Raw genomic sequence first — 27061 nt, forward strand, 5'->3', positions numbered from 1 at the left:
GCACAGCAACCTAGAGAATTGACGGAAAGCACAGGCGGCTGCCTTCTATGAAGAGGGTATTGGAAAGTTGGTACAAAGCTCGGACAGATTTCTAAGTCGGAGCGGCGACTATGTAGAGAAGAAGCTCTAAGGTGTAGCTAAATGTTTCAAACAAAAAAAAAATAAATAAAAATAAAAAAAAATAAACAAAAAAAATTGATTTTCACTGTGGTTTTCATTTAATATAAAAATAGCCCTCGTATATTGTTTCCGTGTAGTGTGGTTTAAATTAGATCATGTCCGGATCTAGGGAGGGGAGGAGGGGAGGGAGGGGGGGCAAATCGTGGTACCTGCCCCGGGCGGCACTTTCATGGGGTACAAACTTAATATTCTTGAAGAAAAAAATCTTGTTCCAAAAATCGCGTAGCGTCCAGCGCACGTTCGTCTATCGATCATTCATATGATACCACATCACTGTTGGTTTTCAACCACTTTTAAACACAATCAGAGTGATTTCTGAACGAATCATTAGTTGATTTTTGAATGCGTGCGTAGTGTATGTCATGACCCTGCCAGAGGAATCCCTGTCGCATCTAGAAATAAAAGAATTTTCCTCAGACGAAAAGTGGCGGAGCATTACGAGCTGAATCCAATAAACCCGAAGGTATGAATGCCAATCGCTGTTTGTTTGTGTGGTTCATTGGGCGTGCGAATGATCAAGGTTGTTGTAATTATTACCGAAATCCACCAGAGTGGAAATAAACGACTAAGAGGAATAACAGATTAGAAAGACTACATATTAATCTTCTATTGAAATTTTGACAGAAAATTTTTGCTGGATCGCTACCTTACTAAGGCGCAATTGTACAGTCCCGGGTTAGCAACAATTTAAGTTCTTGCGCGGAAAACACGTTGTACGAACACTTAGAAATGCCTAACCGAAGTTCACGCGGGATAACTAAACGGCCGGCTGAAGTGGCCGAGCGGTTCTAGGCGCTACAGTCTGGAACCACGCGACCGCTACGATCGCGGGTTCGAATCCTGCCTCGGGCATGGATGTGTGTGATGTCCTTAGGTTAGTTAGGTTTAAGTAGTTCTAAGTCTAGGGGACTGATGACCTCAGATGTTAAGTCCCATAGTGCTTAGAGCCATTTGAACCATTTTTGATAACTAGACCGGTGATTCTGGCATGGTTAGTGGAGTTAACCGGAGACCAAGTTTTGACAATGGGAGGAATAGTTACAGCCCTAGTGGTGACAAGATGGCTCGTTATAATGATGAAGGAGAAGAAAGGGGGACATCACACAAAATACGTGGAAGTTATGACGATTCTAAATTTATATACACATCAAAAAACGTTTTGCATCACCTCGGTTCCGAGAGTTCCGGAACCTGTAAAGAAAATTGGAATAGTAATCAACATCAACATAATTTCCGCCCTTTTTTTTTGCTCATGAAATCCACACATTGCATGTTGTACCACCAAAAAGCGAGACCTTCAGAGGTGGTGGTCCAGATTGCTGTACAAAACGGTACCTCTGATACGCAGTAGCACGTCCTCTTGCATTGATGCATGCCTGTATTCGTCGTGGCGTACTATTCACAAGTACAGCAAGACACTGTTGGTCCAGATTGTCCCACTCCTCAACGGCGATTCGGCGTAGATCTCTTAGAGTGGTTGGTGGGTCACGTCGTCCATAAACAGCCCTTTTCAGTCCAAAAAAATGGTTCAAATGGCTCTGCGCACTATGGGACTTAACTTCTGAGGTCATCAGTCCCCTAGAACTTAGAACTAATTAAACCTAACTAACCTAAGGACATCACACACATCCATGCCCGAAGCAGGATTCGAGCCTGCGACCGCAGCGGTCGCGCGGTTCCGGACTGTAGCGCCTAGAACCGCTCGGCCACCCCGGTCGGCTGTTAGGGTTCCTCCGAGCCGTAATCCATAGGTAGCTGTCGTCCACTGCAGTAGTAGCCCTTGGGCGGTCTGAGCGAGGCATGTCATCGACAGATCATGTATCTCTCTATCTCGTCCATGTGCAAACAACATCGCTTTGGTTGACTCTGAGGCGCCTGGACACTTCCCTTGTTGAGAGCCCTTCCTGGCACAAAGTAACAATGCGGACACAATCGAACCGCGGTATTGACTGTCTAGGTATAGTTGAACTACAGAGATCACGAGCCGTGTACTTCCTCCCTGGTTGAATGACTGGAACTGATCGGCTGTCAGACCTCCTCCGTCTAATAAGCGCTGCTCATACATGGTTGTTTACATATTTGTCCGGGTTTAGTGACATCTCTGAACAGTCAAAGGGACTGTGTCTGCGATATAATATCCACAGTCAACACCTATCTTCTGGCAACCGGAGTAATGCAAAACATTTTTTGATGTGCGTATAAAAATTTCGTACTACTATTTTTCGATCTTATGCTTGAGAAATGGAGCGTGTGAATGAAATGTGAAACTAGTTCTCAACGTAAAGCCGGCCAGAGTGGCCGAGCGGTTCTAGGCGCTACAGTCTGGAACCGCGCGACCGCTACGGTCGCAGGTTCGAATCCTGCCTCGGGCATGGATGTGTGTGATGTCCTTAGGTTAGTTAGGTTTAAGTAGTTCTAAGTTCTAGGGGAAGAGTCTGCTTGCGGCTGCGGTGGGGCGAGGACGTCCGCTGCGCCCCGCCGTGCGCGACCGTGAGCGCTTGCTTGTGTTTACCTTCTCGCGGCGCGAGTTGTATTTGTTCCAAGTTCAGTGCGATTATGGCACACACATGGCGCCACGATACGATCAAAATTACTTTCCAACCAGATCACGCGCGTCCTCGAGCCTATGAAATAGAACAGTTCATACGCGACGATCTACGTTTAGATCCGGCGACTGTCGTCAGAATACATTTTTCTATAACGGCGAGCGTGGTTTATGTTAAAATGACCAGTGCAGAGGTCTGCGCGACAGTGGTTTTTAAATACTCGAACTTTCTCCGATTCAAACATTCTGACGGGCATATCGGTGCAGTGACGGTGGATCATGCAGGCATGGGCCTAAGGACTGTAAGAGTTTTTGAGCTCCCCTTCGAGGTCCCAGAGGAAGTTGTCAAGGACGCCTTCCGACCATATGGCAATGTTATCGGCCACGTTGCAGAAAAGTGGCAAACTTTCACGACGTATAAGGTCTACAATGGTGTGCGTCAAATTAAACTTGAGCTCAAGAAACATGTGCCGTCCTATTTGAACATCGGTGGCTGTCGTGCAATCATCATGTACGACGGTCAACCGCGTACCTGTTCCGGATGTGGGCAGGAAGGCCATGTTCGATCGAGCTGCTTACAACGTAGAATTACGCAGATACCAGTGGGAGACTTCGTTTCCCCGACGGGGAAGACAATCCTGCCCCTCACGTACGCTCAGACGACGATGCGCACCATAGTCGAGGACGAAACGGGCGATCAGACACATCCATCGACGCCAGAAGTACCAAGGGAGGAAGAGGAAGGACCCTCGGTGCCAACCCATATGTCGCCCCCTCCACAGCAACAACAGCAGCAACAGTCCCACGGACTCCAGCCGCAACATCACATTCAGAATGCGATGGACGTGGACGCGAACATTGTCCCGACCGCGGCTTTCCTAGCGGAAGGTGATACGACGCTGGATTGCCTCCCACATTCGGATACGGATGTCCACGTTCGCAAGCAACGTTCGCCCCGACGACGCAAGCGACGTCGGCGGACCCCTTCTGACGATTGCCTCCTACACACGGCCGGTCAAGAAGGTGACATCTCATCAGACAGCATGGATGCTGCGCCAGCTGAGGATCTAAGTGGTGTAGACGGTTCACTTGCCCATACTACGAGTGCCCAGTTAGTTCTTGCACCACAAACGCGGCAGGTCGCGTCGATGGATGGTGATCCGTCTACCTCTACCAAAGGCGACGTACGTGAGAGAGATTTAGGTGCCGATCAGCCACACAGCATCGTGTTGCACCCACTGTGGTCGGACGATGTTGAGGAACTTCCTGAAGCGGGCACGGGTGACAGGGGCGGGGGCGGCATTGGGGATGCCACTACTAGCGTGACAGACTCATAATTTGTAACGGGTTGGTGGGTCCGGCATCTCTTGCAGTTAGCTTTTCTTGCCATGGCGTCTACCCTAGGTGAAGAGGCTAGGCAGCACACCTTTCGCCTTGCCACAATCAATATCAACGCGATAAGGGCACCACACAAACTGACAATGCTACAACGCATGCTTGATGCGGCGGACATCGACGTGGCCCTCTTACAGGAAGTATGTGTCGCTAGTTTCCCTGACTTCTACGGATATACCGCCCACATCTCTCACGCCTCTTCTACCGATTGTGGTGTGGCTGTTCTGCTACGGGACGGTTTGGCGGCTACGGACGTACTGTACTTACCAAGTGCAAGAGCCATGGCAGTAACTGTCAACGGTGTACGACTCATCAATGTATATGCCCCTTCAGGATCAGGGAGACGGAGAGATCGGGCCCGCTTTTTTTCGGAAGATATTACGCGTCTATTTATGGGCCACATAGACGATATGGTGATCGGAGGAGATTTTAACTGTACATTATCTCCATCTGATCAGCAGCCACATCACGTCCCGTGTGCGGAATTGGAAATGCTAGTGCGTGACCTCCACCTGATTGACACGTGGCGCCACATCCATGGCCCAGCTCCTGGTTACACCCATTATACAAGCCATTCATCAAGTCGGTTGGACAGGATTTACGTCACAAGCACCCTTTCGACGGCGACGAGAGGAGCAGAGCTCTGGCCCACTGCATTCACCGACCACACAGCCTATATTTGCACCATTGCCCTCAAACCTGCACGTGTGTGGCGCAGTAGGCCCCCCTGGAAACTGAACGTCGCCCATCTGGAAGAACCGGCATGTAAAGGTGCTGTCGAAGAGTCGTGGAACGCGTCCTTACGGCGTCGTGGTCGTTACCGATCGACCCTCAGTTGGTGGATTGAATGTGCGAAGCCTGCTCTTAGACGCACCTTCATGGCTTACGGCCGGGAAGCAGCGGCATGGAGGAGGAGCACGGAAAACTTTTATTACACCGTCCTACGGGAATGTCTTGCTATGGAGCCCTCACCTGACAGACAGATCACAGTCAATCGCGCGAAAGCGCGGCTCGTCTCCTTAGCACGCCATCATTTACAAGGCGCTGTTATACGGTCGCGTGCTCCAGACATGATACAATCAGAAAGGCCATCTATGCACCACGTGCTCATAGAACGCAGGAGGCGCCGTAGGGCACTGGTAACCGACATGATAACCGACGACGGTCGACATGTGGTAGAACAAGCAGATATAGCAGAAGCCTTCTATGGGCATTACGCTCAACTTTATTCAGCAGTGCTCCCTGATATGGCGACGGTAGACACCCTTTCAGCACATGTCCACGGTACAGTTCCACCAGACCTGGTACCGACTTTACTGGGAGAAGTGACAGAAGAGGAAGTGCTCGACGCCATTGGTAAAGGTGCTTCCCATAAATCACCAGGAATCGATGGGTTACCAATAGAGTTCTATCGAGCCTTTAAACAACTGTTGCTACCGTGTTTGATTGAAATTTGCCAGGAATTGATGTCCCCGGGTATAACATTGCCTGCACCATTCTTGGAAGGTCTGATTGTCCCCATCCATAAGCCGAAGGGACGGAATCATGTCCGCGACTATCGTCCCTTAACGTTATTGAACAGCGACTTCAAGATCTTTTCGAGGCTGCTATCAGAACGTATTCGCGGCACACTATTGCACGTCTTGTCCGGCGATCAGACGTCCTTGGGGGGACCCAACAACATCAGAACTGCGTTATGTCGTTACAGAGATCTCATCTCCCTTGCACGGGTGAGACGTTTGCCGGCAGCCCTCGCGTCTATCGACTTTAGCCAGGCTTTTGACCGTGTGGGCCACACTTTCCTCACGGCCGTTCTACGGCGCATGGAATACCCCGACCCCTTTATCACAGTGTTGACACGCCTACTACATGGTGCAACTTCTCGAGTTCTTGTCAATGGAAGACTGACGGCACCCATGCCGATCCGCCGATCAGTACGACAGGGATGTCCATTATCAACATTGTTATTTGCATTGGCCTTAGAACCCTTGTTGTGTGGTCTCCGAGACAGGCTCACTGGGATACAGTTCGGCGGCTCCATCTATCGCTGCACCGCATATGCGGATGATTTGATGATCGTCATACGAGGAGCTGACGATATGGCCGCGGCTTTGAACTGGATTGCAACCTACGGTACAGCTTCTGGTAGCCAAATCAACGTTGACAAGTCCGTCGCCTTGAGCATTGGGATTGGGCTACCGCAGGAACACATTGCCCCCTTACGCTTCAGTGATACTGTACGCTGCTTGGGCTTAGATTTCATGAACGACATGCGACGAGCGACGACGCTCAATTATCGACGCCTTCTTAACCAAATTAGGGCCGGAATTGCAAATCAACGCTTGCGATCCCTCAACATCGTTCAGCGGGCGTATTATGCCAATGTATACCTTGCGTCCCGCATACCGCATGTCGCCCAAACGCTACCCATTCCGAAGCCCTTGGCTCGTAGCATTATGGCAGCGCTGGGGTACTTCGTCACCGCTGGTATGTTACTGAAGATCCGATACGTATCTCTTACCCTCCCTAAGGAAAAAGGTGGTCTCGGCCTAGTTAACGTCCATGATAGGGCCATTGCCCTCTATGTTAGCTCACATTTATGTCTGCTGCGCCGTTGTCCTACGAGCCTCACGAGTCTGCTTCTGACGGCACTACGTCCTGCTTCACTAAGAGCGCCGGTGCCACTACAGTACATCCCAGCGCCCCTCTTTTATATCGGACGTTTCTATTTAGAACAAAGTTATTGCAGTGTCGCGCTCACGACACCACAAATGGCCACAACTCGACGCCTATATCATGACATGCTGCAACGCCGCCCCCTAAATGTGGTCGAACTAAAATATCCTGACGTACTGTGGCGCGTGGTGTGGAAGACTGTACACGATGCCATGCTCGATTCCGATGTTGTTTCTCAATGGTACGTCGTCGTTAATGGGAAGCTCGTGACGCAAGAACGTCTCTACAATATCCACATGACAGAATCTCCCAATTGTGTGGGTTGTAATACAGTAGATTCTGACGAGCACCGCCTCAGCTGTGGAGAGGCGGAACCGGTTTGGCACCTAGTGCGGCAGATGCTGGCTTATCTCTTGCGAGTTAGGCCGGAGCATATATCTGCACGCACGTTATTGTTTCCGGATGAGACATTTTACCCCAAGACTCGAACCAACTCTGTCACCTGGATACGTGGACATGCAGTCCATTACCTCTGTCGTGACGGACACAAGGATTTCCTTGACTTCTGGCTCTATTTGCAAGAAAGACATCATGCTATTTCCGGGCATACCAGATATCGACAGTGCTTCGCAAACTACCTATGGAGTGCCTTTCACAGCCCGCCGTGTAGCTGGAATGTTCCAGGCAGTGGCAGATGAGGTCAGAACGAACTGCAAACGACCATATATTGAACAATCTTGTCAGTGGGCGCAGTCGCTGGGAAGCCTTACTACGACGTGGTAGCTTTCTTTTCATGTTATTTATGTTTCATATCTTCGATGGCATCTTCATTCTGTTTTAGTTTTTCAGGCATGGTTCACTGTGACTGTTCGCACATTGATAAAATAAAAAAAATAAAAATAAAAATAAAACGTGGGCAGGAGACCTGCGTTCAAATCCAAATAAATACACAAGAACAAAATAAGAACAAAATGAACAACAAATAAAAATTTAATAAAGTATTATACCCTTTCCTTTCTTCTTTTTTTTTTTTTTTTTTTGTACAAAGTTCAGAGGCATATTTAATTTTTGTTCGTTGGCGGAACCTGAAGTGGCGGCGAATGGCCGTCCTAGTTAGCTTTAGGATGAAAGTGGCGGTGGCACTAGCTTTGTTTTTGTTTTTAGGCTAGATAGGTTTTTGGGGGTAGTTTGGGTGATAGGGGCCAACGCCTGAAGTGGAAGAGGTAATTTTCTTACTTAAAAAAAAAAAAAAAAAGGTGTGGTCACGGTGTTGGACTGCAGAGCGGTAGATCCGTGTTCAAATCTCCCTCATGCCCATTATTTTTTGTTTTTCTGCTACTGTAGTCTTCACAATTATCGTACTATAAAAAAAAAAAAAAAAAAAAAGTGGCCGTGCGGTTAAAGGCGGTGCAGTCTGGAACCGCGTGAAAAAAAAAAAAAAAAAAAAAAAAAAGGGGGACTGATGACCTCAGCAGTTAAGTCCCATAGTGCTCAGAGCCTAACGTAAAACTTTTTGCTTGTAGTAGGCCTAATAGGCATTTGATATTGATACTTCGCGACTTAAATGTTGTCGCGTTATTTATGTGGCTCAAATGGTTCAAATGGCTCTGAGCACTATGGGACTTAACATCTGTGGTCATCAGTCCCCTAGAACTTAGAACTACTTAAACCTAACTAACCTAAGGATATCACACACATCCATGCCCGAGGCAGGAGTCGAACCTGCGACCGTAGCAGTCGCGCGGTTCCGGACTGAGCGCCTAGAACCGCGAGACCACCGCGGCCGGCCGTTATTTATGTAAATGAGGTAGATGAAAATGACCACTTCTGCCAAAACAGTCTAGCTTATTTGGCCTGTGTTACAATTGCTGCAATATAAGAAAGGCCTCTTTCGTTTTCTCTAGCAGACAGTGACAAAAAAAAGTTCAAATGTGTGTGAAATCTTATGGGACTTAACTGCTAAGGTCATCAGTCCCTAGGCTTACACACTACTTAACCTAAATTATCCTAAGGACAAACACACACACCCATGCCCGAGGGAGGACTCGAACCTCCGTCGGGACCAGCCGCACAGTCTATGACTGCAGCGCCTGAGACCGCTCGGCTAATCCCACGAGGCAGTGACAAAATAGACGTAATCCAATCGAAAAACTTGGTTACTATTCGTATTAACAGCATTTTCATTATCAGACAACGACATTTTGATTTAGCAAAACATTTGACGAACATTGACGAGGCAATAGATTATTTCGCAGAAAGGAAAGCACGCCGCGTAAAGCTGTAGCAATATTAGAGGGAAAAAAATACTGTGACCTTAGGATTGAAAAAATATTTACTACCTCCTTGTCCTTTGTCTTTACTGGTTTTATGTTTCCTATAGTTGGTTTTATGTCACACTAATGAAAAAGTTATTAGCTAATAGGTAATATAGAATTCAAATTTTCTGAAGAGTTCTTATCCTTTCGGTCACAAATGATCCCACGCAGTATTAATGGTGAGGCTTTTTTTTCTTTTTTTAAAGAAAATGTCACCCCGGCCGACAGGTCACCGAAGTTAAGCACTGTCTTGATGAGCTAGCACCGTGACGGACGACCATCCGGTCTGCCGAGCGCTGTTGGCAAGCCAGGTGCACTCAGCCCTTGCGAGGCAAATTGAGGAGCTACTTGATTGAGAAGTAGCGGCTCCGGTCTCTTCGACTGGCATACGGCCGCGAGAGCGGTGTGCTGATCACATGCCCCTCCATATCTGCATCCAGGGATGCCTGTGGGCGAGGATGACACGACGGCCGGTCGGTACCGTTGGGCCTTCCAAGGCCTGTTCGGGCGGAGTTTAGTTTAGTTAGTTTAGTGATAGAACAATGCTGTGTTTAGAGGCGGGGCACTGCACTTTGACACACGTAAGACCAAATAACATTTCTTACATTCCCTGCAAAATATACGTTTTACATGTCAAACTCTTCAGAAAGATGTTGCTACAAAACGAACATATTTTTGGAAAATATATTTTTTTAATTTTTTATGTCCTATCTCAAACGGTCAAGAGGAGGGGGGGGGGGGCACTATCAAATTTTTGCCCCGGTTCGGAAATATCGCAGATATCCAGGGCTGGATTAAACGGTGACGTAGGCAAGTAGCGGTCGGCGCGGCTGCACGTGACGGTCGGAAGATGGCGAGCGGGCGGGAGCAGCGAACTGGCGTGTGCACGCACCACTGCGCCACCGCAGGCGCTGGCCGCGGGGTTCACTGATCTCCCTCTCTTCCTCTCCTCTCCTCACCGCTCCGCACCTCAGCGCCTGCCATCGCGGCAGCCCTGCCCGCTGACTAGAACTTGGCTCGCTCTAGCGCGGCTAGCACGTGTGCAACTGACTGACTTGTGTCTACTGCACTCCAGGTAACGGGATACGTGACACGTTAATAAACACATCTGGAGTATGAGTGTGTTGACTGCCTGTCACCAACGCTTTTCGGTGTTTAGGTTGACAAACTAACAGACATTGAGAATAACAGTATCGACAACACGTACTAACTCGAGAATGATGAGGTGTTACCAAAAGCCGCATCCATAGTGTAATGGACAATTACGGAGTCCCATCTTTTAGGAAGCCATCCACGTGAAGATCCAAGCACTCTGGTGTGTTATCACAATAAAATCGAGTATACCCAAAAGATGCTTTCTACATTTTAACAAACATCTTTTGGGTGTATACAGTTTTATTATGACAACACACCAGTGTGGTTTGAGTCTTAGCGTTGATAACATCCCGAAAGATGGGACTCTATAACTGTCCATCTAGAATTCTTCATTACGGAAGTATAGCTATTATAAACCTGAAGCTGCCGCGCGGGGTTAGCCGAGCGGTTTAAGGTACTGCAGTCAAGGACTGCGCGGCTGATCCCGGCGGAGGTTCGAGTCCTCCCTCGGGCATGGGTGTGAGTGTTTGTCCTTAGGATAATTTAGGTTAAGTAGTGTGTAAGCTTAGGAACTGATGACCTTAGCAGTTAAGTCCCATAAGATTTCACACACATTTGAACAAACCTGAAGATGCGTCTATACTTAACGTGAAACCGGTAGATGCGAATGAAGCACATTCACACAGCTATGCCGCTTTTGGAAACACCTCATTATTCTTGATTTTTTAATTGTTATGATAATTCGAATGGTTATTGAGTGTTGAGTGTTGTTTTTTTTTATACACAACAATGTCTTTGAGGGGTTGGTTGCCCTCCCCAGAAATTTGTTTGTAACGAACCGACAAACCGGTAGAAGAGAGGAATAATACGAGACGACTTGGAAAATATGTTCTGCGTGTCGAAACACCCTAACGGTGCGGCCACATGATGCGTTTTTTCTGTTCAACTTTGGTCATGCGCTTTCATTTCCAACAGCGCAACTACGCATGCATATTTGTGCATGCGTAATATCTTCGTCCTGAAGGCCGTGCGTAACTGCCCACAGCTTCCCGTTTAGGTGGGGAATCTCTTGCGCTGTTTGGCAGACGACAGGCAACCGGGCTCCTGTGCGTTTTGTTGTGCAGTATATTAAGGTTATGCTTTAAAGTGATTTATGTGCAATAATGTTTGTTGACACCAAAGAAAGCACGCTGAAATTATGGGTGATTCAGACAAAGAGAAGTCATATGCAACGCCACTTCTCAATTTCATCTGAATAAAAATTTGAGATGTGATGCCCTGAGCACCAAACGCTAGACAAAAAGTCTGCAACAACATTACTGTAAATTAGGAAGACAAGTCTCGAAGAAAAACAGAGAAGCCGCGCGGAGCAGCCGCGTGGTTTGAGGCGTCATGTCGTGGATTGCGCGGCCCCTCCCACCGGAGGTTCGAGTCCTCCCTCGGGCATGGGTGTGTTTGGTGTTCTTAGCATAGGTAAATTTAAGTTAGTTTAAGTAGTGTGTAAGTCTAGGGACCGATGACCTAAGCAGTTTGGTCCCTTAGGAATCCACACACATTTGAACAAAAACAGAGGAGAGGTAACCTACAAATTTATGAAAAGTGTTAATGAAAACTGTGGAGAAATATTCACGCCATAGCGTGAAGCCTGGCGTTTGTACAAAAGAAAAGATAGGATATACGTAGCTCTTGAACAAATTGATACTAATTGAAATGAATGACATTCACGATGAAAAAAATACAAAATTGGAAAATGAAAACTCCGTTGTGATACATTCTGGAGTCTGTGATGTTCCCGAATTTGTCGAGTGCGAGTACGTTAGTCTATATATCATATATATCAACATTTATAATTAAAGTTGTGTAAACAACCTTTTTATAAAATAAAATAGAGATAATGCACTGAAAGCCAATTAATCTTCGCACAACGGTTGAGAGTCTCCGTTAAGAATTTCTCAGTTTTAGGCCAAATAAGTGAAATTCATTTTGAAATCCCAGATAAGGAGTTCAAGTTGGTGTATAAGTCGCCCGTTACCAGATAACGAACTGCTATTGCTAACCTTATCGCTGCAAGAAAATATAAAATTTCGCTGTGACCTCTTGTATTTCTCGTACCTCTGTTATTAAGATATTTATTCTCCCACAGTCGCCTCTGCGTTTTCTTCTTCTGCCGCCATTTCATCATTAACCGACGCAGCACAAACACCCGATGAAAGAAGAGTATGAACAACAGGCTGCTTGCGCAATGCGGCATGTGGAGACGAGACGCTCATGCATACATGCGTTCTTTCCACAAATTTTATGCATGCGCTTTTATTCCCGTGCGTCAGCGACTGCACCCGAGCAAAGGTGTCGTGTGGACATACCTTAAGACCGTTCCGCGACCAGAGAGGCGCATTATCAGAAGAGAGTAACAGTTTCGAATTGCCTGCAGACGCAGCTCTGCCGCGTACGGATAACAAGTGCATCACAGAGCGGGAGAGGAATAGTACTGCAACTGAAAAGTTACTCCAAAGTTAAAGTATGCGGGACAGTACCATTATTTTGGGCAAAAGGTGTAAATGGCACACAGATTCACCGTGAAACGTCTGGCGCGGTATGAATGAAATGCAGTGTAGTGTCTGCCCTTAGTGAAATGGTGCCAACACTTTGACCAGTGCCACACAAATGTGGGTGATGCTGATAGGGAAGGAAGGCCATCTTCATCGACCAACGACGACGATGTTCGGGCAATGGAGGAACTCATTTGCAGCAATCGTAAATTTTTCGACGCTGCTGACGCTCACGCAGCGGTTCTTAAATCGCTCCGAGCCCAAAGAGCGGAGGACGACGGTTCAATCCCGCGTCCGGCCATCCTGATTTACGTTTTCCGTGATTTCCCTAAATCGCTCCAGGCAAGTGCCGGGATGGTTCCTTTGAAAGGGCACGGCCGACTTCCTTCCCTAATCCGATGAGACCGATGACCTCGCTGTCTGGCCTCCTCCCCCACAACAACCCAACTCAAAGAGCGGATTTCTATCGTCGAGGAATCAAACGATAGTAGAAATAATAAATGTGAAGGAAACATATCCTGCCTTTGTAATGTCCAGGAGACCATCATACATTTCTATAACTTGATGGTAATTTTGTCTTTGAATAAAGTATCATTTCTGTTCTTCTTATTGCGCATTTCTCGCAGATACGTTCTGTACTATATTGTAGCAGCTCTTTCTATGTATGGTCCAAATTTCATCGAGCTATGTTACATGACAGTACTACATCATGAGAAAGTTACTTTCGTCACTAAGTTTTGCACGGCATTGTACATTCCCCAATCCACAACTCCCGTGGATATACTTATCTTGTAGTCGTTTGTCGTCCAGGGTTCGAGGTTCACGGCTTTATGAGTATGTTTCAGGCGATATTTCAGCGTTATAAATAAAATTTCAAATAAATTTTGTTTATAATTGTTCTATTCTTAAACGACATGACATTAATGCACTGAACAGCTGACTCATCTTGCTGTCTCGTGAGTCAGTAGTGCAACCTTCAACACAGGCTGAAACAATGCAGCACTATACTGGAAACATACGCACATCGTTCGTTTGTTGAAACATCTGCCAAGACTGTCACCAGAGCAATCGCCCACGCAAATGCTGCTGCCAAGAAAGACCCCCCTTCAGCTGAGGCTGCCGCGTTTATTCTAGTGGCTAGTTATGTCATTTACATGGCGTCAGACAACGCCTACGTCAGAATTATGACGTGTCTTACAACTCAAATTAAATATCGTTTAAAGTTTCAGAAGGTGAACGAAAGTAAGCTAACACTGTTAACGACGAAGCCTTCACCAGCAAAGGACTGGCGAAGCTTTCTGCTAACAATGACCTTTTAATTTTATGATTAAAATATTATTTTCTAGGTGAAAGGTGGACTTTTTTTGAGCAAGGTGTGCAGTTATTGAGAATCCCTTAAGAGAGAATTCTAAAAATTGAAGTCGTGTGAGAACCACATATTCCCGACCTCGACAAAGAAGACCTTTTTAAATTATTTCATTTCCCTAAACACATGCTTATGGCTCCATATTGAAGCATAGCAAACTTATTAAGCATATATTGAGGGGCTTTCAACAGAACGAAAAAGTGTTATCTTCTGGTTTGGTTGCACACCCTGAAACTGTGAAGGCTTCAGCTTGAGCTCTCCGCTACTAGGCTGGCAAACACGTGTCGTATAGAGTGGCTCATGCCACGAACACCAGTTTTAACCTAAATGAAAAATACTGTTCAAGCTCACAGCGAATGCTGATAACAACAATTATAGTCTAAAGGAAAAAAAAAAAAATGGTTCAAGGACAGGGTGTTTGATGACAGTTCCAACACGTACTCCCGTGAAGTGTAGATCCACCTGGCATCCCATGTGAAACCTCTGGAAATGCGCATAGTTTACAGTTTCCTGATTGTTTTCTAAAAGGGTATTGTTCTTCACGATCTCGACTAAAGTCTGTGATCAGTTTTCTATACTCCACAACACAATTTACAGCAGATGTGACGTGAATAGTTGTCGAACTGTAGAGAGCCCTAAGTACTTCGACCATCCTTATCTTGCTGATCTCCCTCCTGAAAAGGAATCCTGAACTGCTGGGTAACTGCTCATTAAGCTATGAAAAGGAATCAATAGGTCCAAAAACAAAGTTGGGAAGTGGAGCGGTCTTGGAAGTATAGAAAAATATGCTTAATGTTGTGTCTGTAATCTTTCACCTGTTAGAATCTGAATGTGAATCATTGTCTGAAATACATTTCACTATATGCTATGCGAACTTTGCGAAATGCAGTGACTACTTATGTTATTATTGTGACTAACCTTCTTCTATGCTATGGACTGGAACAAAAAAAGTATGTGCAACGTTACTGTAGATAATACACGCCTCATAAGATCACAGTATAGAGTTATCAGAACGCTGGCTTCCTCGCCCAACGCGCGCAGCTATCCTAATCCTTGATCAAAGCTACACTATTTGTTGTGCCTGCTGTCTAGGTAGGGATCCAGCAATATCAGCGAAATGTGCAAGGTCACCGTAAACGGGCGATTCATTTGTTACTAGGTTCTGACAGACCAATGTTCATCGTAGGTGACTAATACTTCCGGCCTTTAAGTTTGTACATTCATCTTTCACACGTATAGTTGAAAGTTGCATGTTAAACGGCACTTCTATCCGGTATTTGTAAACTTTTGCAAAGACGTTCCGTAAGTAGTATTGCTGTGCAGTGTAGACTGCTTGAGTTGTGTCTCTCCGAGATACGGCACAGAAGCGTGTTAACCCTATGTGACATCCGCGCGCTTCCATCCAATCAGAAAGGTGGCATTTAGTTTTGGACCATGCTTGTAAGCTTGAAACATTTTGGTTGCGTTATGTCAAGCGGTGAGCTGTGCCAGTTCAGAGACGGAGGCAGCAGTTCGGAGTGCTAGAGAGCGCGTCACAGTTATTTGTACTGGTTGCTAACAAGCAAGGTTTTGAGTCATTCCATTCGTGAGATATTCGTGTCATACAGTTTATTTTGCAATCATTCCGCATGTTAACACTTTCAGACCCTCTGGTTACAATTGTGTACACTAACTTTTACTGTGTCTTAGCAGCAACAGAAGTATTTTTCCTCTGTGGAAACTTGAGGTACATATTTTTGAATGTTCAACCCTTTCATCAAGCGCAAGTGCTGTCAACTGTTGGCATCACTATGAAAATATCAGCGAGTCAGTATAGCAATGCGCAGCAGCTCGTAACCACCAGAATAAACGGATGCGTTTGGTTCGCTATATTCCGCTGTATAACTGAATATTGTTACTGTTATTTTGCCCGGTAACTACTGAATGATTATTTTACTATTTATTACAATAGAGAATACTTCGTAATTAGTTATTTTAGTCAATAAAATGAAGCCAAATGAAGGAACTATGTTTTGAAAACGAGGACATATTTTTGTATAAATCTTGCATCTAAAATCATTAAAGAGTACCTAAGAGCATTACCACATAAAGAAAATTTTCCATCCTCCAGATAAAAAAAAAATCAGGTCTGAAAGGATTAACTCGTGATGAATTAGGATGGTGAACTGATGTACAAGGTGTCCCAAAAAACACCTATAAGCTTTAGGGACAAATTGCTTACATCAAAATAAGAAAAAAAGTTCAGTAAACATTCGCTTTAAAATGCATATCTTAAGAGCTATGTGCGCTTATTCATCTTCGATACTATGAAATACATCTCTTTTACTTCAAGCTCTTTGCTTTCCATATTTTTGGGACGAGGTAACACGGACCAAAAAAAGAAATAAAATCTAGCAAACATGTGCTCTGAAAGGCATACCTTAAAAGCTATGAGCACTTGTTCAGCAGAAGAGATCTGTTTCACACTAGCGAAGATGGACAAGTTGGAAGCTGGATACTAATTCTGTAGTAGTCATTCAATCCGAAGTATTATGCACTCAGTTTCATCATTCTCTCTTGCATTTGAGAATGTTCTATACTTTCGTCGAAATCATGTACAGAAAAATTGTGTATTTGTGACAGCTAGTATTTCGACTTCCGCCGCACGTGTCTTTCGAATCCCACGTGACTTGCGTCAACTATTGTTGGGTTTGAGGGCAATAGAGATAATTATTTGATTCTGATGTTACTTATTACTTCTTAAATCATTTAATGAACTTTTACACGAATTTATGAACCAGTCCTTACCAGACGCCATCTTGTGCGCGCCTGCTGCTAACAGTCCCCTCTTGTCTATTCAGTGGTTACAAATAGTGGAGATAGTGAAATAACTGAGTTCGTAAACAGTTTTCCCATATTAATAGTGATAAATATCCAGTTCTCTGCACGTATAAATTTCAGATAGAGAGGTAAGTCCTATCGCTGGTTGCTGAATGCCGCGTTGCTGTGGCACGGTTTTCAAATGTGTCTGTATGTTCTTGTCTCTACGGAGTAACCTACACAGAAGATGGTGCTAACACCTTTATCACTCCTTAGTAATTCATACAAATTAAATCTTTCGAATTACATCTTTATTCAGATGATTTGAAGAGGTCATTTTCATGCTGAAGTACTGCAATTACAATAAAGGGCCTCGATCCCATTGTATTGATTCAGCTATCAATTGGTCACCAGTACACTCAGTAGTTTTCATAGGATTTAACGAGTGATTTTTCGCAGTGTTTGATGTTCAATTATACAAGGTGTACCTACCAATTACTGGGTGAGCAATTTATTGTGTGTGCTACTGTGACTATTCCTATTTACGGTCGAAGTCAGACTGTGTTACAAAATCGATTAATGGGTCACGAATTTATTGATTATAAGGCGTAGTTTCGCTAATTATGGCCTAAGAGTGCTACTTGCTATAGTAGTCCAAGTTTCAAAAACAACAGCCACTTTAGACAGTGTGTCTAAGAATTGCCTAAACCCCTAGGTCAAAGCAGCATTTTTTATATTGTGATACATACATACAGAAACTACGCATCCAAAGGACCTGTATACGCACCATCGTGCCTTACAAAGAGATCTATGCGTCTCCCTGTCCTGAATGTCTGGCTGAGCATCTCAGGAGCTATGCTGTGATAGGTTTCCGAAATTCTTCATTAGTCTTATTCCAATGTTTTGCCATTTGGGCTTGCTTACTCCACACAGTAAGTTGTCTAGCGTGGTAAAGTCTGGGTTTCGTGGTGGCCGCGTCAACAAGGGCTACAGATATTGTTCTGTCAGAACTGATCCAGCATCCTCGAAATTGTTCGTCAAGGAAATTACGCACGTGAATGGCGAAATGTACTGGACCTCCGGCCTGCTGTAACCACACGTGATCCGTCATTCCCTTGTCTTCGAACTGAAGTACTAAACACGTTTGCTCGCGGCTCACATCATGCATCGCTTCACAACTAACGCAATGGACCACTGTAACAAAACAAGACCATGCTGACAGTGCTTTCCGTCGTTTTCAAATTAGTGATACCAGTAAAACAACTATTTATTTCCCCGGTGGTACAAAGTAAGAAGGTTACGAGGACGTGTCTAACACCCTGTAGAGCGCTTGTATTGCGGGTTAAATTGGGGTTAAGTAAATGGAGTATGCAAGATCCCCTCGCTTCTAAACTGTTACTGTTATTTGTCAGCTTAGCCGCGAGTCCTTACTCCACACAGTAAGTTGTCTAGCGTGGTAAAGTCTGGGTTTCGTGGTGGCCGCGTCAACAAGGGCTACAGATATTGTTCTGTCAGAACTGATCCAGCATCCTCGAAATTGTTCGTCAAGGAAATTACGCACGTGAATGGCGAAATGTACTGGACCTCCGGCCTGCTGTAACCACACGTGATCCGTCATTCCCTTGTCTTCGAACTGAAGTACTAAACACGTTTGCTCGCGGCTCACATCATGCATCGCTTCACAACTAACGCAATGGACCACTGTAACAAAACAAGACCATGCTGACAGTGCTTTCCGTCGTTTTCAAATTAGTGATACCAGTAAAACAACTATTTATTTCCCCGGTGGTACAAAGTAAGAAGGTTACGAGGACGTGTCTAACACCCTGTAGAGCGCTTGTATTGCGGGTTAAATTGGTTAAGTAAATGGAGTAAGCAAGATACCCTCGCTTCTAAACTGTTACTGTTATTTGTCAGCTTAGCCGCGAGTCCGTAGAGGGTATATGTGACGTACAGTATAACTGGTCAGCATTTCCACCCGGAATTTGCGAGTGTAAGTCGGGCCTTCCATGATCCGCCTTGGTGGGTCGTGTCGTCGGATTTCCTCCTACCTGTGCGCTGTGCAGCTCTCGTAAATGTCGTCCCGTGCAGATTCCTCATTGGTGCATTGGATGTCTCTGTCGGCGGAAGCTAATTATCTGAAATTGCTGTCGATCGACTTTGGGGTATCTATTTATTCGAAATTAACATTCAGAATGCCGTAATATCACTTTTATTCCTATTAGATCAATAATGAAACACTCATGTCCCAATCTACTCGTATCCGAGAGCATGGCTACAATCGAACAAGACAGGAAGAGCTCTTAACGCCGACTGCCGACTTTGGCGCTCAGTCCGTATCTCTTACTAGTTTCGTCACAGTTCGTGAATTTCCGATCAAGTTCGTACTTACTAAGATATGCATTTGTTAATGAACGAGTGTGAATTTTAATGAGGCAAAATTATGATAAATAGTTTTAAACCATCCAGAGGCTCCTCCTAGTATTCATGCTGTCATAAGTGACTTTAATTATTAAATATAAACAAAATCGGCGACTTTGGCGCCAAGATGGCGGTACTTACCGTCATGTACATTTTCCAGGCTGACGCTTGTTGCTACGGTCCAGCGCCGAGCCCCACCCCACTGCGCGCGACATATGATCGCTTCGTCACCTAGCCAGCCAGTGTGGGAAATGCTCTCCGAGTCATGGTCGGCTACGTACTACAGCACTTCCTAACTATCGTGAATACGTCAATAAGAGACAATAATTTATTAAAACTGGTAAAAATGTCTTCCTCACGTGAGAGGCACCTTACAAGTACGAAGATAACGTACAAGAAGGCCTGAAGGTTACCCCTTTCGGATGTTTTAACCAAGACGTAGGATACATTCAGTTCTTTACTTGGTTGCCTTATGCTGACTGTACGGAAGTATACAATCTGTTGAATTCCTCGAATATCTTGCAACACCAATATTCCCAATTTCTGAATCAAGGCTCATACATCGATAGGACAAAAATTTGAAAACACTAAAAATACAATACATTACCATGCCCAATATGGTACAGGAAAACCGTTGGCGTTCAAAACAACTTCCATTTGCCTCAAAATGGATAAGTACAGGTCCTGTACGGTTTTCAGGCGAGTATTATTCCATTCTTTCTACAAAATAGTGGCAAGTTCAGGTAATGATGATGGAGGTGGATAGCGACCGCGTACCCCTCTCTACAAATCAGAACACAAAGGCTCAATGATATTGATAACTTGCAACTGTGATGGCCATGGATGATGTGACAATTCATGCTCGTGCTCACGAAATCAGTACTGGACGATGCGACCTGTATGAAGAGGGTCCGTATCGTCTTGTAACACAGCATCACCACTGGGAAAGAAACACTGTACCGTGAGATTCAACGAACCATCCAAATGGTCACCTAATCCTTTGCAATAACGCGACCTTGTACAGTAACCATGCAGCCCACGGAGGAATAGCACGATATGGCTGCCCAAATCAGCATCGAAACCCCACTATGTTTCACTTTTGCGACGTAAATTCGGACACAAGTTGGAAACAGTGTGAAACAACACTCACCCGACCAAATGACATTCTTCCATTGATCCGAGGTACCATGGCTGCGGCACCATGTTTTCCCGTGAAGGTCATTTGCGTCACTGACGAGTAGTATTGGATTTCAGCTTGCCATGCAAGTCTCTGCTTCTGGAACTCCCTTCGTGTTGTTTTCGTGCCGACAGTGTTCGTGAGTGCAACATTGCATTCTGCAGAAACTTTTCTAGCTGTTGTCCTCTTATTTTTTCACAGTCCTCCTCAATGGCCGTCAGTCACGATCACTCAACACACACTTCCGTTCGAGATGTGATTAAGCATATGATATTTTTCCACTTTCCCTGTATGCGGTATAATCTTCGATAGGGTGCCTATTTTACACCCTCTACTTTCTACCTACACTACTGGCCATTAAAATTCCTACACCAAGAAGAAATGCAGATGATAAACGTGTATTCATTGGACAAATATATTGTACTAGAACTGACATGTGATTACATTTTCACGCAATTTGGGTGCATAGATCCTGCGAAATCAGTACCCAGAACAACCACCTCTGGCCGTAATAACGGCCTTGATACGCCTGGGCATTGAGTCAAACAGAGCTTGGATGGCGTGTACAGGTACAGCTGCCTATGCAGCTTCAACACGATACCACAGTTCATCAAGATGCTCGGCCACCATTGACTAGACGTTTTCAATTGGTGAGAGATCTGGAGAATGTGCTGGCCAGGGCAGCAGTCGAACATTTTCTGTATCCAGAAAGGCCCGTACAGGACCTGCAACATGCGGTCGTGCATTATCCTGCTGAACTATAGGGTTTCGCAGGGATCGAATGAAGGGTAGAGCCACGGGTCGTAACACATCTGAAATGTAACGCCCACTGTTCAAAGTGCCGTCAGTGGGAACAAGAGGTGACAGAGACGTGTAACCAATGGCACCCCATACCATCACGCCAGGTGATACGCCAGAATGGCGATGACGAATACACGCTTCCAATGTGCGTTCACCGCGATGTCGCCAAACACGGATGCGACAATCATGATGCTGTAAACAGAACCTGGATTCATTCGAAAAAATGACGTTTTGCCATTCGTGCACCCAGGTTCGTCGTTGAGTACACTATCGCAGGCGCTCCTGTTTGCGATGCAGCGTCAAGGGTAACTGCAGCCATGGTCTCCGAGCTGATAGTCCATGCTGCTGGAAACGTCGTTGAACTGTTCGTGCAGATGGTTGTTGTCTTGCTAACGTCCCCATCTGTTGACCCAGGGATCGAGACGTGGCTGCACGATCCGTTACAGCCGTGGTAACAAGATGCTTGTCATCTCGACTGCTAGTGATACGAGGCCGTTGGGATCCAGCTCGGCGTTCCGTGTTATCCACCTGAACCCACCGATTCCATATTCTGCTAACAGTCATTGGATCTCGACCAATGCTAGAAGCAATGTCGCGACACGATAAACCGCAATCGCTATAGGCTACAATCCGACCTTTATCAAAGTCGGAAACGTGATGGTACGCATTTCTCCTCCTTACATGAGGCATCACAACAACGTTTCAACAGGCAACGCCGGTCAACTGCTGTTTGTGTATGAGAAATCGGTTGGATACTTTCCTCATATCAGCACGTTGTAGGTGTTGCCACCGGCGTCAATTTTATGTGAATGCTCTGAAAAGCTAATCATTTGCATATCACTGCATCTTCTTCCTGTCAGTTAAATTTCGCGTCTGTAGCATGTCATCTTCGTGGGTTAGCAATTTTAATGGCCAGTAGTGTATATCATTCAAAGCTCTCATAGTATCACAATGGTTAAAAAAAAAATATGAACAGTTCACAAATTACAAAGTACCATTGTGTAAGTGTGAATTAACTGACATAGTAAAAAAAAATGTTTGTCTCTCTGTTAAATAATCGGATAGTTGTGTAATTCTGTGTTAGAGAAATATGGTACAGATGTGTAAAGTTGTATAAGCAAATACCGTATTAGCTTGGGCTCTTTGCACTTGCCACACAGTCTTGCCAGATCTAGTCTTACAAAATTCCTTTTTTCTGACGGACACGTGTCGAGATCGTCCGCTTATAGTAACCTCTCAAAACTCTGGCGTCTCTTTCCCCACGTCCACCACGGCTGGCGGCTCACCTACAACTGTCCAACGCTACGGGCTGTTCACATCCAACTGACCAACGCTACACAAGCGAATATTCCAACAATAAGTCCAACCAGCCACAGACTGCACACAGCACAGTCAGCGATTTTCATACACAGCGCTACGTGGCGTTACCAACATAAAAACCTAAACATCCTACTTACAGTGTGACATTCATTGTGCAGTATTGTTTGTACCTGTTGTCCTCTTATTTTTTCACAATCCTCCTCAGAGATCGTCGGTCACGATCACTCACCACACACTTCCGTTTACAAGATATTTTTCCACTTTCCTTGTATGCGATAAAATCTTCGATACGGTGCCTATTTTACACCCATCAATTCTCCTACCTATGTTACGGAAGCACCCGCCATGCAAGCAACTGTTCTGACCACGGCTGACACTTACAACGTATTGAGGACACTGCACAGGTGCCTTTAGTGGTGAAACAACGCAGTGTAGCGCGCAGGCTTCGCTAGCATCTGCATTCACAATCAAGCACGCATTTCTCGCGGTGTTTCCATATTTTTGTCTACCTCAAATACATTTACACAGATATACACACATCGTACCTCCATCAACAAAGTTATACTAAAAGCTCTTTCGATATACAGGGTGTATCAAAAAAATCATCCGATCTGGCACTTCTATGTTTCTGAAACTAATAAACATATACAATGAATTTTGTTTTTTGATGAACGTGAAGCTCAAAACGTTTTTTCTTTTTTCATACCTTATCGTTGGTGTTCACTATGCACCCCTTGAGATGCACGGCATATGTCAGTGCGGTATTCATATTGTTCCCACACTGCAGCGAGCATGTCTTGAGTTACAGCTTCCACAGCGGCTGTTATGCGATGCCTCAGTTCATTCATTGTTGTTGGTAACGGAGGCACAGAACGAGTCTTTTATAAACCATCACAAGAACTAAACACATACATCCAGATCCGGTGACCTTGGAGGCCAGTAATGTAAGGCTGAATCATTTGGTCCAGTGCGACCGATCTATCTTTCAGTAATCCTTTGATTTAAAAATTACCGCACTTGTAGATGTCAGTGTGGCGGTGCCGCATCCTGTCGGTAAATGAAGTCGTTCGAATCAGTTTCCAAGTCTGGGAAAGGAAAATTTTCAAGCATATCGTGATATGTGCTTCCTGTAACAGTGTGTTCGGCAAAGAAAAAAGGACCACACACCTTTTCGTGTGAAACTGCTCAAAACACATTATATTTTGGAGAGTACCTCTCATGTTGTACAACTTCATGTGGTTTTTCCGTACCCCATATTCTCACATTATGATGGTTCACCTTTCCATTTAAATCGAAAGTTGCCTCGTCACTAAACACCAAGAGTGGAAGAAAATTGTCATTCTGCATCTTGCGAAAAACGAAATTGCAGAACTCCACACTTTGTTGTTTGTCACCTTTATGTAGAGCTTCCAGTAGCTGAATTTTGTATGGTTTCGTGTGTAAACGTCGACGCAACACTCGCCAGACGGACATAGGGGGCATGTTGAGCTATCGAGCTGCACGGCGAACAGATTTCTGCAGACTACTTGTGAAACTATGGCGGATGCGTTCCACGTCTGTGTCAGACACTTGGGGACTCCCGGCGGTTTGCCTTTACACAAATAACCTAGTTCTCGGAATCCTTCATGCCATCGTCTAATGCTCTGCGCTGTAGTACGAAAGTCAAGGTGAACAGTTATTACTGAACCGCACTGCGAAAAACTTAGTACACAAAACGCTCCCCCGACACCATTTTTCAAGAACTGAAGTACGCGCACGCTGCTGCTACCTAGCGGGAATCATGTAAAACTCGAGAATTTGGTCTTTTCAACAGTACGTTGTTCACGCACATATCTCAAATAAAATAATAGTTTTGACTTTTTTTAAATCGGATGATTCTTTTTGATGTACCCTCTATAATTTGAAAATCCTTAGACTCTTATGAAAACAAATTTTATTGTCGCTAACTTAATGTTGTATTATATCCACTACTCAATATACTGACTTATTTCTTGTTATAATGGTATTTATCATTATGAAGCCATTTTAATTGGTTAATCTGATGAAGGAAAGGTCTGCACTTTATCTGGTTCGGATAAATACGTAATTAAATGCGTTGCCCATTATTTCTGACCAAAAGCATTGGCAAATTTGATCTGACAAATTTCTTAGAACAGTGTAATGGATATGATCTTACCCAGTACCGGAGTCAATACGATTCTTCGAGGTATTATCCAAGTCATCTTACGTAAAAGGTCCCATAACTACGCTTTTGCAGTGGAATGTTAGCTGATCCTTCACAGTTATGTATGTTTGATTTCCTCTTCCTATTCTGATGGAGCGTTACGACCAACGACGTCGCCTAACCAGTTTGTTATGGTGTTGTCTGTGTCTGTTATCACCATTTAAGCTTATCTAACAGTCTTTCTCACATGCGGCACGGTACTGAACAGTCTAGTAAAAGTTATAATGAATAGAAATCCTCAAAAATATTTTCACGAACACTTGCGTTTTGGAGTTAAAAAATGATTTCATCGTGTTTGTTACGTTGAAAAGCAATGCTGAAACGAAATAATCTTCAGATTACGTCTACATATCAATATATACTATAAAAGTATATGTATATATGTGTGTATGTATGTATGTATGTATGCATACATGCATGTACCACAACTCCTCCTAAACCACAGGATCGCTTTCAACCAAATTTGTTACACTCACCACTTACTGTCTGCAAAGAATTACTGTGGGGTAAGAAAGAAGCGTAGCTCAAGACGCTGAAGTAGCCATGCTATGTGCATCTAGAGTTTGAGAATGAGAGCACTTTGTGACTTGCAACAAAACTTTACACATAATTTCAAACCTTTACCAGACTTTTCCTCCCTGACACCCGAGCAAAATGACGAAATTATAAAAGTTTATCCTTTCTACATATTCGCTGTTCGTGCAGTAAAACTGCCGCATCAGGCATGACGATTTAATTTATTACTTCTGTACCGTTAACTTAATTTCTGCTGACAGTATTCACATGTGCCACTGAAGGTACCTGCTAAATTATGTGGTTTACGACACATAGTTCAGAAGATATGACGTCATAAACATTGAGCTGCGTAAAATCGAGAATGCAGGGCGAAATTCGCTAGATATACAGGTGAAACATGTACACAAATATGTGTAAGATATGTTAAATACAGGTGAAATATATGTGACATGTGCGAACACGGGCGAAGCTGCCGGTAAAAGCACCTCCTAAACTCGGGGGTCGATTTCAGACAAACGTAGTACACCTGTTGCTTTAAAAAATGGTTCAAATGGCTCTAAGCACTATGGGACTTACCATCTGAGGTCATCAGTCCCCTAGACTTACGAGGGGCATTTGGAAAGTCCGAGAGATGGCACCACCGGCGCGTATCGAGATCATGTTTAGTTAGTAGCATCTTTGGAAAGAACGCACACAAAGTTTCAGCCATATTGGTCTATGCCATGTGGGCACAAGTGATGCTGAACGTTCTGGACGCCCTGTGGAGGTTACGACTCCAGAAATCATTGATAAAATACGTGATGACAGAAGAGTTAAGGTGCGTGAGATTGCTAGTGCTGTGGGCATCTCGAATGAATGGGTACATAATATTTTGCATAAACATTTGGACATGAGAAAGCTATCCGCAAGATGGGTTCCGAGATTGCTCACGCTTGACCAAAAACGGAATCGTGTGAAGTGTTGCAAGGATGGTTTGCAGCTGTTCAGGAAGAATCTGCAGGACTTTAAGCGTCGTTTCGTCACTGTGGATGAAACACGGATACATTTCTATACTCCTGAGACCAAACAACAATCTAAACAATGGTTTAGCAAGGGAGAATCTGCACCAAAAACGGCGAAGACCAATCCTTCGGCCGGAAAGGTTATGGTGACTGTCTTTTGGGATTCGCAAGGGATAATCCTCATCGACTATCTGGAAAAGGGTAAAACGACAATGCACCAGCACACACCTCAGCAGTTGTGGTCGCAAAATTAATGGAAATAGGATTCCAACTCGTTTCGCTCCCCCTCCCCCCCCCACCCCCCCCACCCACCCACACCCCCGCCCCTCCACTATTCTTCAGACTTGGTTCCCTCGGACTACTATTTGTTCCACAATTTGAAGAAATGGCTGGCGGGACAAAGATTTTATTCAAATGAAGAGGTGACTGCAGCAACTAATAGCTATTTTGCAGACTTGGACAGTTCCCATTATTCGGAAGGCATCAACAAAATAGAACAGCCTTGGACGAAGTATATAAGTCTAAAACGAGACTATGTCGAAAAATAAAAAAGGTTTACCCCCAACACGTAAGTAGTTTTTATTTTTGCACGGACTTTTCAAACGCTCCTCGTAGAACTACTTAAACCTAACTAACCTAAGGATGTCACCTACATCCATGCCCGAGGCAGGAGTCGAACCT

Source organism: Schistocerca nitens, chromosome 6 (assembly GCF_023898315.1).
Source record: "Schistocerca nitens isolate TAMUIC-IGC-003100 chromosome 6, iqSchNite1.1, whole genome shotgun sequence".
Classification (NCBI taxonomy): Eukaryota; Metazoa; Arthropoda; class Insecta; order Orthoptera; family Acrididae; genus Schistocerca; species Schistocerca nitens.